Source organism: Neopsephotus bourkii, unplaced genomic scaffold (assembly GCF_033783945.1).
Source record: "Neopsephotus bourkii isolate Nb327-2 ecotype Australia unplaced genomic scaffold, CSIRO-AGI_Nbou_v1 NB_659, whole genome shotgun sequence".
Lineage (NCBI taxonomy): Eukaryota > Metazoa > Chordata > Aves > Psittaciformes > Psittacidae > Neopsephotus > Neopsephotus bourkii.
Genome location: NW_026901158.1, coordinates 4,060,052 through 4,074,076, shown reverse-complemented (window position 1 = coordinate 4,074,076; position 14,025 = coordinate 4,060,052). Strand labels below are relative to the sequence as shown.

At 42.2% G+C, this 14,025-nt stretch overlaps 1 protein-coding gene and 1 long non-coding RNA gene across 8 annotated transcripts in view; one reads left to right on the top strand and one right to left on the bottom strand.

Annotated features, from left to right (window-relative positions):
- Positions 1–8,304, bottom strand: part of RALGPS1 (Ral GEF with PH domain and SH3 binding motif 1) — a 74,370-nt gene extending 66,066 nt beyond the window's left edge. Inside the window, exons 1-3 of one of the 7 annotated variants that reach the window (XM_061352658.1) lie at positions 8,179–8,286; positions 3,974–4,067; positions 3,763–3,883 (exon numbers count right to left, since the gene is read on the bottom strand). The gene's annotated coding sequence lies outside the window, so the exon portion shown is untranslated. Of the gene's footprint in view, positions 1–3,762; positions 3,884–3,973; positions 4,068–8,149 lie in introns of all 7 variants that reach the window. The other 6 variants (XM_061352657.1, XM_061352651.1, XM_061352655.1 and 3 more) reach the window with 6 other exon arrangements.
- Positions 8,305–8,851: 547 nt separating this feature from the next.
- LOC133211875 (uncharacterized) lies at positions 8,852–10,656 on the top strand. Its single transcript, XR_009725309.1, has 2 exons — positions 8,852–9,059; positions 10,549–10,656. It is a non-coding gene; the product is annotated as an uncharacterized LOC133211875 (long non-coding RNA).
- The last annotated feature ends 3,369 nt before the right edge of the window (positions 10,657–14,025 follow it).

Genomic DNA, 14,025 nt, shown 5'->3' with positions numbered 1-14,025 from the left:
TACATTTCTGTTAGTAACATGCATGTAATCCAGTTACAATGACCTAAATTCATTCTCGTTTCTAGTGACCCAACTCACAAGAAAGTCACTAAAAGGCTCTTAAGCACAAACATCACCTCTGGCCAAGGAAGTCCCTGTGCCCTAACACCTGAAAGCCAGCAGAGCCACCTGAGGAAGTCACTAACTGTTCACACTGCTCTCAGCAAACATGAGAATAGCCATGTAAGCATCCAACGATAACTAGTGTTCTTACTGATTTGCTTGCAGGAGGAAAAAAAACTGAGCTAGACGGGCTTTCAATCAGACCTGGTACTGCTCCTCAGAGGACATGCTTTCCAGAATGTGGTATCTAACATCAGAATGATTGTCAGCAACCAAGTTGCTGACAGGAATACTGGAAGAATGTTGCTTTCTACCTCCAGCAAGATCAACAATACACTATCCCACTTCCCTAACAATTGCCACAACCTAAGGACACATTTACAATAGACCATATAGAGCTCCACATCAATTCTGAATTGTTCTTCACCATTGCACTTATTTTCCTCTTTCTTCATTCCAAAACTATTTCTCCAGATGTTTATCATTAAAACATTTCTTTCCTTAATGAACCATGGACAAAGTCCATATTCAGATGCTGTGGGTGTAGAGTACAGATGAGAATGTTAGCACAGCTAACATATTGGAAGAGGAAAATGGGGTTGTATTATGAAAACAGGATGAAAGAATAATGTGGCTACACTTATGCCCCCCTCTGCTTGCATTCAGCCACTGATGTGAAACTTGTATCTACATCACATCCAGCTTCAGCCCAGAGGCTCACAAGGGGGAACAAGTCCCCCTTTTTTGTGTTACTGCTAAATAAAAAGGCAATTAGCATGAAGGTATCCAAAACTATGCACTGCTTGTTCTCCATATTCCGCTAAGTTTGTTTGGTTTATTAGCATCATTTTAATATTTAAAACAGAAGAAAAAGTAAATTTTCAAAATCCTTCTGAGTCTGAGACATTACAGCTGTTTTGTCATTGCAGTGACAGAGCACGTCACTCTGGAAAGATTTCTAGAATGTAATTTCTTTTAAATCTTTCAAAGCAGCAGCTGGTATGTGCTACGTGGATACTTGATAACCTACAGAAAAGTTGATGTACAAACGTCAAAAGCTCTGAGCAACACCAGTATAAAACCATTTTATTCCTGACAGCATCCCCTCACAAAAGCTTAGTCCATTCAAACATTACATCACACCTTCACTTTCCTCTGCCCCTGCCCAGTCAAGTATCACCTCACAAAACCCCATTTCTCATCCCTCACGTGTGATTTGTGCAAAGTGGAGGAAGAAGACCACATCTCCTACAGCAAAGGCAGAAACGATCTGTGTGAACCCCACTTCCTTTAGAAAATAGCAGTGTTCATCTGCCATTCTGAGTCTTTTCGTGATATACACTGCACGCACAAAGGCGTATGTGAGACTGGACAGTTGAGTTGCCTAAATAGTCGCAACGCTTTCTGCGAAAAGGCTCTTTCCATTTCAGAAGTCCTTTAGAAGCAGTTCAACATTAGACCTTGGTGGCCATTTTGTACAACAGGAAAACGCTGAAATCTTCAAAAGCCGGGATTTAAATAGTAATTGCCAACAATTTAGTAAGAGAAAAGAAATTAGGCTGTAGAAGATTAAAAAGCCATTACATTTATACAACTAAAGATCCTTCTGACCAAAACCATCTTGCATATTTCCAGTATCCAGTTCACCAGAAACTGCCTAATACATTTCATTATGCTTTAGGCAACAGTACCACCTATAGATAAAATAGGCCATGAGCAGTTCAACAGTTTCACACACATTCCTTTCCGAGAAACTTCTTACTATACTGAATGAATAATAATGAAAATGTAATGGAATAATTTATTATTTTCTATATAAAGCCCTATAAATGAGTGTGACAAGATCCAATGACAATACACCTTTTGAAGGGAAACAGAACTCCAAAGTTCAGTGCAGCAGCTTGTACCATTCTCTCTTATACCACCAGCACAAAGACAGAAGTTGAGCAGAACTTGTGTCCCAGACTTACGATCACTAGACCTGTCAATCTTCAGAAAACCAAAATAGGATTTTAACCAAAACCATAAGTATTATTAAGGGGCTGTGGATTAACTACATGTTAACCCCACTGATTTAACTACCCACAAAATGAAATCACCAAAATAAATATTCCTCAATAATACGCATCCCTCCTGAGCAAAAAGGCTGAGAAACTGATTCTTGCAGCAGTAAGCTGCCAATCAATCAAGTCTTACTCATGAAAAAGGAGATTCAAGGTCTTACAGGCCTGTATGCACAACCCATAATGAAAAGGCTCTTCATAGTCCTCCTAAACTGTCAAAATCCATTTCAAAATTATTAAATATCTCACAGAATCCTTAGTCACTAAAACCATGGAAGAGCAGGACGCTGACAAATGTAGGTTTGAATGTGATCTACTTTTATCCCAATTATGTCCCACAACTTTACTATATCCACTAACAATTGAGTTCACCCTAATGACCGTTTATCATATTTACAAGTTAACTAATAAGTGTTCTCTCCCCATCTCCCTGTTCGGTTACTTCTACCATAATTTACTGTATTAACAAGTTATGATACAATCAACACCAGTTGCATAAGAAAAAGCAGCATAGTAAAGTTCCATTTACATAGTTTTAAAACATGGTTCCAGCGCTCCACTAGGTGGCAGCGACTCTTAACTTACCACAGGCCTGTTCTCAAAATGTCTTAAATCCTTTGTTTCAGTATGTATTCATACCTCATAAAAGAACAGGTATTCATCTTTGACAGATTAAGAAATTAAACTGGAAAAAAAAGTGCTTTCTAGGCCTTGGGGTTTATACAATTACTCTGAGAGCCTATTTTACAGCATCTCTTAGAAAAAGAATGTTGCTATTTTTTCCTCCAGTAAGAAAGAAAAAAAATAAAAAGGCAAGACAAAAATAAAGAATGCCTTAATTGAAGACAAATGGATGAAAAAAAGCTCCCTTTTCCTCCCCTTTCCATTTTTTCATTGAACTAATGTTGAGCACTGTGGTGGTAGAAGTTGATTTACAATAGTCCAGAAATTGGGAAACCAAAGCAAAAGCTTTGATGATTATTCATTTCATCCAACAAAATAATGGTTGCTATCCAGAACCAACCAGTTCTACAGGTCTGAATCCTTTAGGTCAGTAGCTAGAAAACTGATGAGTGATGGACTTCTGAGCACTTGATGAAGCAGGCAAATTCTAAGAAACCGAAAGATTAATATATGAGGAGAAAAGGAAGGAAGCACTGCTGCATAACACCACAGGGAGCAAAGTGAAAAATATTTCTAGGTTCACAGCAGTAACAAAGCAATAACTGTCCTTAAGAAAGAACAAATAATAAAATAACCTCAAAGAAACAAAACAATCCCACAAGTTAAGAACCTCCTCTCCAGCATAAATCCTACTTCACAAGCCATTACCCTTCTAACCTATGCTGATTACATAGGTTAGAAGGACAAGACATATGCTTAGCAGAGTTATGCTTTAGGGGAATCTCAATAAAACAGTCACAGGAAAAGAAATGTCTATCTCCTGTATTACAGCATAATACAATACTATCATGACTCTAATGGGTGTCTAGATTCTCTGAACAGAAGAGAACTGACAGATACTTCTGTAATCTGTGGTATCAAACAAGTGAAAATAGAAGAATACCTGTCACTTTAATTACAGTTGCATACTTACAGTGGAATAAGGTGGCTCTGCACTCACTCAACCCATTTTGCTGCACACCTCCATTAGTCGGTTGTTGGGCCTAGTTCTGGCTATTCAGTAGGTTTCTCTCCTGTTTAAAAGCATGACATTCCTGTAAATTAATAGGAAACAGGATTGTGGTGACCTTTATTATATAACTTGGTTCTTCCCAAACTGTGCATTCTTTACCTGAAACATGCACCCTGCTATTTTTGTTCATAGCTCTCCCTCCCAGGTTTGACGGATAGTTCCCCATTCTAGTTTCATTGGTATGTGATAAATTCCCAAACTCAAAACTAAATACATCACAGAGGGAAAAGCAACATACTAAGAATTTCATAATTAAATATTCTCCAAATACATACCCGTAAGTCTTCCTCACTCTGCCATTCAACATAAGATCCAAGCTAATATGAGTTTGCTTACTGGTTTTAGTAACTTCTTTCAAGGTGCTTTATAAATGGTAAATGCTACTCATTCTCACTTCATTTTCCTCAAGACTTAACTAAACAAAGCAGAATGGACACAAAACCAAATAAAAACATTCCTCTTTTTCTGTATCAGCAAGTTAAGCCACAGCTTTTCACCAAACATGGTCAGGCACAAACCTGAGAAAATACTGTTTAGATAACTTGAGTGGTGATATTTAGACAGAGCCCTTCCCTTTTCTCCTTTTTTGCTTATACCTACTTTTACAACAGCGGTTTAAGAAAAGTATACATCAAATAATAAGAATCTCGAAGACAGACACTTGCATGTGGAAGCTGACATGAAAATCCCATTAAAGCCCATGTTGCTTTGATACAGTTAAAAATCACGGAGGATCACATGGTGTTACTCTGTGCCTCTCCTGCAGTCTCTGTTCTCCTTCTACTGTTAAGGAGCCTTCACTTACAAAAATGCGTTATCTTCTAATCTTTAAATAAATATAATTCTTACTAGCACCAGAGAAAGCTATCTTTTGCTAGGAAAGTAGCTTCAACACACTCAAAACTTATCCAAACTCTATGCATACAGCTGGCACTCCCTGCATAAGAAAGGATCCTAGTTCATAAAAGAATCCAAAAGACAAGTTACACATGCGTTAGCATCCGCTTCAGTATCTCAAGGAAAATTACACACACCATGTACGTTGACATCCCATCTCAGCTTTGTTGGTCAGACTTGTTCCCTGGCAATTCAGTTTTGGCTTTGTGTGTGTCCGTGAGAGTGCTCATTTCTACCTACTTCTCTCATTCTTAACGGCTTTAAAAACTAACTTTTCAAGTAAAAATTTGATACATCTGGAAAAAAAAATTGCCTTTGCAAACTCTGTGAACTCTGTGCTGGCAATGTCCAGTGTATCCAAAGTTTTCAACTAGGCAGCATTAATTCTTCCTGTTTCTTGACCTCCCCCCCCCCGTGCTGTTGATAAGTTAAAGGTCATTTGGTATTGAAGACGGACATCAATAAGGCAGACAGAAAGCATTTATCAGAAACAGATACACACACACCCCCACATCCTGATGTCAGCTAATAGAAGCTCATGAAAGCATTAACAAACAGGGAAGAAAACAGCCTCTTGCTGGGAAAAAAAGAGATGCATCAGTATTTGGAATCCTTCATTAAACACAACTGCTGCACCTTGCCACAAATTAACTGAGCAACTTTTAAAGAGACAACATTCATTCAAGTTGAAGCATGTGTTTCACAAAACAAACCCAGTAAAAATTATTTTTTAGAATAATACAGTTATCTGCTATAGCTGATGAAAAGCTTTGAGCTATGGAGAATACTAAAGTCAACATACAGACAACATGGTGCGAGGTGTCCCTGCCCATGGCAGGGGGTTGAACTAGATGAGCTTAAGGTCCTTTCCAACCCAACCCATTCTATAATTCTGATTCTATATATAAAGGAATGACAGGAATCAGGAAAAAACACACTATAAAAATGAGGTAATTCCAAATCATATCTTAGGTAACTGTAAAATAGTATAAAATCCCTACGTTTCATATTACCTGCTAAAGAAACTTTAAAGCTTACATTAACCTTCCATTTTCTTCAACTTCTTTGGGGCAACATGTTCTATAAACATTTATTTTGGAGAAATTTATGCAAAACAGGTAACTGTCTTCAGATCCAAACATAAGAAAACATATTTTTTAAACTAGTCTCCTTTCTTAAAAATCCTTGTACTCAAGAGATGTGATAGTTCCAAATATCTATTTCTGACTGCTTATGAAATCAATAGATGTAGTCAAAACAGAAAATCATTTAAAGCAGCATAATTTAACTATGTCAAACAGTTTTTTCTTTGGCAAAGGACAAAACTGGAATCTACATTCACATACCAGTGTCAGAATTCAACATTTAAAATGTGAACACACTAATTGGCATAAACCCCACTCCTAAACCTTATTCACTTTCTGTTACTTGAAGATGACATGAGATAAACTCGGAACTTTTACCTTCCTTTTTCAAATCAGGATATGAAAAATGTGCATTATAATCAAATATCGTTTTCACCAAATGCTTTAGAACTTACAATCTTCCCCATTCTACTATTTCCTTGTCTATTTATTTATAGAATTAATCCTTTTTTTCCTTTAACACTGCACTGAGAGTTCATAATATAAACAAAGTTCACATGGAACTAAAAGCAAAGCTCATAACTATGGCCCCTCTTGATTCCTAGATATCACTCTTTTACTAAAATAAGGTAAATGAACAGAAAAAATGAATAAATGAACTTGGTTATAACAGGAGTTTTCTGTTTGTTGGGTGGGTTAGGTTTTTTTGTTTGCTTTTTGGTGTGGTTTTTTGTTGTTGTTTTGTTTTTTCCTCTTCAAACTGGCGCCACACCACACAGGACAGGCAACACAGAAAACTAGTAAACAAGTGCACATAGTTCTATCCTTATTAACACACTTCCTGTCCTTCTCACACATGAAGAATGACTACTAGGCACAGCATGAATGCTCAATGTGAAAACAAATCTGACTTTAAAAGCACCTGTTGGCCATAAAGGGCAGACTGCTACATTCAACTACAATGTCTTTAAGGCAAGGAATATCTTTCCACACCATAAAAGGGACCAACCCAGATTTAATTTTCAGTTTTAAAAAGGAGGCCTACCAGAAATCTGGAGAGGGACTTTTTAACAAGGGCATGCAGGGCCAGAACAAGGGGGAATGGCTTTAAAATGACAGAAGGGACACAGAGATGAGACCTTAGGCAGAAGTTCTTCCCTGTGAGGGTGGTGAGGTGTTGGCACAGGGTGCCCAAGGAAACTGTGGCCGCCCCATCCCTGGGAGTGTTCCAGGCCAGGTTAGATGGGACTTGGAGCAGCCTGGTCTAGTGGAAAGTGTCCCTGCCAGTGGCAGGGTGAGCTTTAAGGTCTCTTCTGACGCAAACCATTTTGTGATTCTATAAACATTTTTTTCAATAATAAGCCAAGTAAGAGATTATGTTCAATATTTTTAGGTACAGAACAACAGACAAAAGGCATGCTGTGGTTCTACAGCTGAAGTTTAGCAACAGTTCCTTCTCCAGTGCATGCCAAAACCTTTGACATGCTGAAGCCAGCCCAAAAATTATCTGAAGCGCTTTGAAAACAGATCTCAGCCAAAGTTCTTTAACAGGACTTGCACAGTATCACTCACATGATATGCAAATGGTTTTCAGATTTATTCTGAAATCCCAGTGGAGGATGTGACCAAACCCAGCAGGTTTCCACCTGCTCCCCCCACTACCCTGCTCAACAAATACGTCCTCTAGAAGGGCTCCTCCCACTGCCCACCAAGCCTCGGGCAGCACAACACTGAGTGTCCCAGAGCGAAACACCGCAGCCTCTTACGGAAATACCTGTGCGGGGCCGCAACAGCTCGCGGCAGAGGCGCGTAGGGCTCGCGCAGGCCGGGGCACGCAGCGCGGGCAGAGACCGCACATTGGGCCCAGCGGCCATTCCCGAGGGGCCGCCGCTCCGCAAAGAGGCGCAGGCACCCGCCGACGCCCCTCAGTCAGAACCCGGTGCGGCCCGGCCCAGAGCGGCGCTCACAAGGCGGGGCCTCGCGCCGGAGGCCGCGGTGAGCGGCGTTGATCCTTCTCCAGCGCACCTGCCCGCAGGCCGCGCCACCGCCGCCCTCAGAGACAGGCTGCGCCCCGCACCGCGTTCACCGCCCCTCCACAGGGCCGGGAGCCCCAAGAGCTGCGCGTCCTTGGAGGGCGGGCTCCTGCCAGGCCCGTCGCCGCAGAGCTCCGACCACAGCACACGCCCAAAGCGGAGACGGCAATGGACAAGCAGACGGGGGTCTGCGGCGGACGAGCCTACAGCGGGGCGGGGCTGAACGAGCGCAGCCGCCCTGCTCTGAGGTGAAGAGGGGGGGCTAGGTCCCACCTGTCCCGCTGGGCTTGTCCGCGTCTTACCTGCCCGGGAACGGCTGCGCCCAGCGTCACCTACGAGCCTTCTCAGCGCGGAGATCCCGCCGGCAGCGGGCCGGGCCTGGACCGCCTCAGGCCTCCCGCCGGACCGAACCCCCCACCCGCTGCTGCCGCGGCGGACGAAGCCCAAGCCGGCTGAGGGGGGGCGAGGGGCGGGAACGGGGAGCACTGGAGTGACGAGCCGGACAGCCAATCGCTGCTGCGTACGGGAGCGCTAGCCAATCGGCTGCGGAGCTGGCACTGCGCAGAAGCCGCCTCCGCCGCCTGCAGGTGCGCTGCGCGTGCTGGGCTGCGTTCCCGCCCTCCCGCCGGCGGGCCCGGTCCGGCCCCTCACAGGAGAGCCCTCAGAGGACGGGCCCTCGGCTGCACAGGGCGGTTCCGCGGGGCCGCAGCCTGGGCTCTGGGGCGCCAGTGTTGTCCCCGCAGGACGATGTGCCCCTGGTTCGTCTCGCCCGCAGCCTGACACCGGGCGGCGGTTCAGGCGCTCCCTGAGGGAACGCGGCCCGTCTTACGCGCAGAGGCGGCAAATGGGTTGTTTCCAGCCACTCACCCTGGCCGCGGTGCGGACAGAAACTCTTCTTCTGCGGTACATGGAAGAACATCTCGACCCCCAAACCGATCCGCGGGTTCGGGTTCACAGCCCAGCGACGGTGCAGTGAGGGAACGCGTTCTCCCACAGCAACAGGCAGGGCTTTGCGGCTTCCTGAGCATACTTGGAAGAGAGGACATTCCCACCGTGCATGGTTTACCATATGCTAAACGCTTCACCTCTCGACAGTGGTGCAGGACAGTGCTCGAAGCTACATGGCAAAACCGAGGTGCATCTTTCTTTGAATTACAGCTTCTCCACAAGCAGTGGTCAGCGGGTAGGTGGTCTTTATGTACTGAAGGGAAAACATTTGCCCTGTGTGGTATTAGCGACATGCAGGATTGCTTTCCAGTCCATCAAATTGAACTGTGGTGTTACACATGACAGAACAAAACCCTAGTGAAGGTACTCAGAGGCCGTTTAAGAGATAGTATGATGTCCAGAACACGTAACTTGTCTCTCGTGTGGTTTAAGCCCAGCCAGTAACTCAGCACCATGCTGCCACTCACATTCCCCTTTCCCCCTCTCTGGGTGGGATGAAGAGGAGAATCGAAAGAATGTAAACAACATTGGTTGAGATAAGAACAATCCAATACCTGAAGTATAATACAGAACTACTACTACTACTAGTAATAATGGTAAGGAAAGCAGCAAGGGGAGAGAATATAAAACTAAAAGGGGAAAAAAAAACCCCAATAAACGCAACTGATGCACAATGCAGTTGCTCACCACCCACCAACTAATACCCAGCCCAACCTGAACAGCAATGTGTCCCAGTTTTTATACTGGGCACGATATGCTGTGGTATGGAAAACCCTTTTGGCTAGTCTGGGACAGGTGTCCTCTCTGCTTCCTCCTGGCTTCCAGTGCCCCTCCTCAGTAGCAGAGCATGAGGCTGAAAAGTCCTTGATCAGAGTAAGCATTACTGAGCAACAACTAAACCACGCTGTGTTATCAGCACTGTTCTCAGACTAAAGCCAAAACAGCACTGCACCAGCAAATAGGAAGGAGAAAAAAACAACTGTTACAGCTGAAACCAGGTCTCTCTCCCATCTCCCAGTTACTAAAGGAGACTAGGAGTAACTAGTTACTTCAGTGACTGCCAAGTCCAGAGAAGTTTAAACACTTTCAGACATCCCAATTAAATTGTGAGCTTTCTTTCCAAAGCAGAAAGATTCTCTTTGAAAATATGCTATAAAAATAAACATAGATTTGGGATCTGCTTGTGAATACTGATGCTCACAACTCCAATATCCACATCAAAACCAAATGCACGATATGGAAAGGTATTTTCCCTACACACTATACCTCCAGAATGGCTGAAGAATTTAAACTAATTTCATATGAATCTCCAGTCAGTTCATAGGCATATGCAGAGTTTATCCTGTTGGTGCTACTAAGCTACATGCGCTTTCCTCTGAAACTTCTAGCATCATCTCCCACTAGAGTACAAGATTGCCTGGGAAAATGTTTTCCACTCTGTCCTATATCACAATGCCACGACATTAAAATAGGAGTTCATGGGCTACAGTCCTCTTAAAATAACAATAATAATAAATATTATAGATAAATATATATATTATAATAATAATAATATATATATAGCTACTGGTATTTCTAAAGGATTCAGAAAAAAAAAACGATCTGAAAGGTAGTTACTTCCTATCCTAATAATTATGAGATTCTGAGATTCCAAATTGATGCTTAAAGTACTGCCAAGTGATGATGTCTACTGCCACTACCTAAATAGGTCTTGTGCATTACAGCAGGACATCCTCTGAAATCCTGGATATAAACACTGCCGTGCTAAGAATGGGATTACTTGGCAGCTGCTCCTGTTGAGGGTACTATAATAAACAAAGGTTGGAAACCTTTTTTTAGTTCCTGTTTCAGGTTTCTCCTACGTGCCGCACCTTAAATGATCCCTATGTAATTTATACTTTCAAAAACTGGCCAGCACCCTCTGGTGGAAAAAAATGCATAGGCAAGATTAAGGGTTGTACTGACCTGAGTTATTTGAAAGGGTTGGCAAAGTACCCAGCCACATAATGTCACTTTGGACAATGCCATTAGCCAGGTAATTTCTCAAGATTTTAATACAATGTTTCTGTCTATAGTTCAACTGACATTTGATTGAATTTTCTTTCAATTTTATCCTGAATCCATGCACAGTACAATAGAAAGTAGGAAAAATGAACCAAATGAAAGTAGATCAAGAACTTGTTAGTTAAGATTATAAACTATCAGTTTCAATAACCAAACTTTTTTTCTGTGTGCATTTGTCTGTCAGCATTGCTTGAAGCTCATTTAGAGAAAAACTTTTTCAAGCCTTACCAAATTCGTGCTTTGGAAATAAGTTACTTCAGTTAAGCCAATACAATTCTCTTATTGGCTATCTGTGCTGAAGTAGCCTAAAATATTTTCCAACTTATTAGGGACAAACTCTAAACAAGCAGGAAAGTTGAAGTTTAACCACACATACTGTACTATGGTACTGTAATTATTGCCATGGATTGCAACTTTAAACAAATATGAACTACCCAAGGTCAGTGGGGTATCTCTAGATAGAACTAGATGAAGTTTGATTTCTGTGCAGAAAAAATACATTGAAAAAAGGTTCACTAGACAAAAAGGGAGTTAAAGAAAAACCTAAAAATTTTCTAAGTGCTAAGTGCAAAGAATATCAGAATTATTCTGGTAGTCTAGAGACATCTTTTAAATCTTAAGATAATGTAGACCACCACAGTTTCTCTTATTTCCATACCTTTGTGTGGACAACATGGACAAAGAAGGGGTCCTTTGAAGCTACAAGCCAATTTACACAGACAGTTGACTTGTGTCATTTTGTATCTGAGCCCAGTGGAACTCCATGTCTTGTATCAGAGGCCCTCTCGTCTCTATAGAAGGAGAGAAATCAATCTTAAGAGACTATTCAAATACTGCAAAGTCTTATGATGTATTATGAATGACTCTTGAAGAGACACTGTACTTTATACACTGTGTGAAATTTGTAACATCATCACTTCAGCTTTGACTAGCTTGACAAGTTTTGACACATTAAACCTCCAAATACAGTTATCTAATCTTGTTGCTTTGGTCATATCCCTTAATTGTTTTCACAAGTTTTCTCTTCCAAAAGGAATTGTGTATCTTCATTTTTAAGGGCTTTACCATTAATTCTCAATATATCTATTTCCTTACCATCACATTTCACTTATATCTAGCCAGTCACTGACCTTCACCTGCTTACTATGTTTTCAAACAAGCACCTTCGTATTGCCCCTGACACTGCCTTTTACTGATGAATTATCCATCAGCCTTGCAAACCTGCCTCAAAAAATCATCCTTCATAGAAGGGTGGGCATTTGTTTGGTCAAGGGCATTTCTCTAATTCCAGGTTGCTCCAAGCCCCGTCCAACCTGACTTTGTACACTGCCAGGGATGGGGCAGCCAGTTTCTCTGGGCAATGTGTGCCAGCACCTCAGCACCCTCACAGGGAAGAACTTAGGCCTAAGATCTCATCTCAATCTCCCCTCTGTCAATTTAAAGCTGTTCCTTCTTGTCCTGTCACTACAGACCCTTATCAGAAGCCCCTCTCCAAGATTCTGTGTGAAAGAAATTCTTAGAAACTTGCCCTTCCCCCATCACTCCCAAAAAGTTTAGTGTCCTTACGAACAGTATCTGGTCTAAAGGGTAAATTTATCTGGAACTCTATAACTTAGATTGCACTTGCATAGCGCAAACAAAATCCAGCATGTTTGTTTTGCTTGACTAAAGCCAGTCAGCCATATCAAGGAGGAAACTTTCCACTTGCCTTCAAACAGCAATAACCACGAGATGCCGGGGCACATGAGTGATGCTGTGGTGCAGCCCCTTCTGTACACTTGCAAGCTAAAGCAATTTCCACAAGGTGCCCAGTGTTTTGTGACATCTGTGCCACATTCCCTTTGGGGACTATCTGCTTTAAACAAGTCTGTGACATTTATAATGCAGGTGTGGAGGATCATGTCAGCTGACATGGTTCCCAACTCACAAGTCTGCACAAAAAAGAGCTAAAGCTGCCTCTATGACTGCTTTGCGGACAGAAACCTATCATGAAGGAAACACAAGTATTTCCTGAAAGAACTGGTGAGCAACTTGGCTCTAAAAGCTGTGTCGAGTTCCATGGACACAACCTTGCTGCATCTGATTTCTAACTTGGAGGGCTGCCTGACAAGATGGAACAATTCTACCAGCTCAAGCAAAACAAACCAAACCAGATAAGGAGGGGGATGCAAGAAGCATGTTATCTTCTGTTTCCCTTCTCCTCTGGTCAAAGCAACATTACATTTATTCTTCTCCTAGCACTCATGTCTTCTTTACCCCATTCTATATCACGTTTTCAGTCCACATAAGCAAGGGGATTTGAGCAGATGTTTTGCTGAAATGGTTTATCTTCCTCAATCTGTCCATACCACCCAACCTCCCACTCCCCAAAACCCCAAGGCCAGTAAAGATAGCTACATCCTTTCCTTCAGCTGCATTAGCATTAGACAAACACACCCTTTGCCACCACATGAGTTTAAAACCTATTTAAATTTAATTCAGCTTTATTAGAGAACAAAAGTCTTTTCTGGCATACATCTCTCACAATAAAATACTGGCAATGATGATGGTAAATTTTAACCAAATTTAATAGTATCATCTGTGTTTCCATTAATATAAAGCAAGAATTCTTTCTGCAGAATTCCAGTTGTCCCAGGAAGGATAAGTGTCTCAGCAAATCACTGGTAGTATACAACTTGGTTGAGGATATATTAACTCCTCCAAGAAGCTGCTTGTTACAAAGGCACTTAGAGAGCTGTCAACAGCCAGCTGCCATGAAGCAAGTTAAGGCTGGGCTATCAGCAGAAAGTAGCTTCAGTTCAAGATCATGGGCTAGGAGGAGCTGTACCCTTATGCTTGCTGAGGACAGAATTAGCTCTACTCTTACATACAGCATAACATAAAATGCAAATGCTGCTGTCAAAAAGAAACATGACCCCCAGCCCAAGTGACTTGCCTTTGGCTCAGTGCAAGGCAGACTGCCATCACCCAGCTGGGGTTTTGTTTTGCTCTGAGAGCTGGACAAGGGTTTGGAGCACAAAACTCCATTTGTTCAGGACTAAACTAGCAATGCTGGCAAAAAGGAGAAACTTCAGGAGTAGTCTGTCTCTCAGGAGTTGCGATTACTAGTTGGTACATGAGTATTAAACCACAGCTTC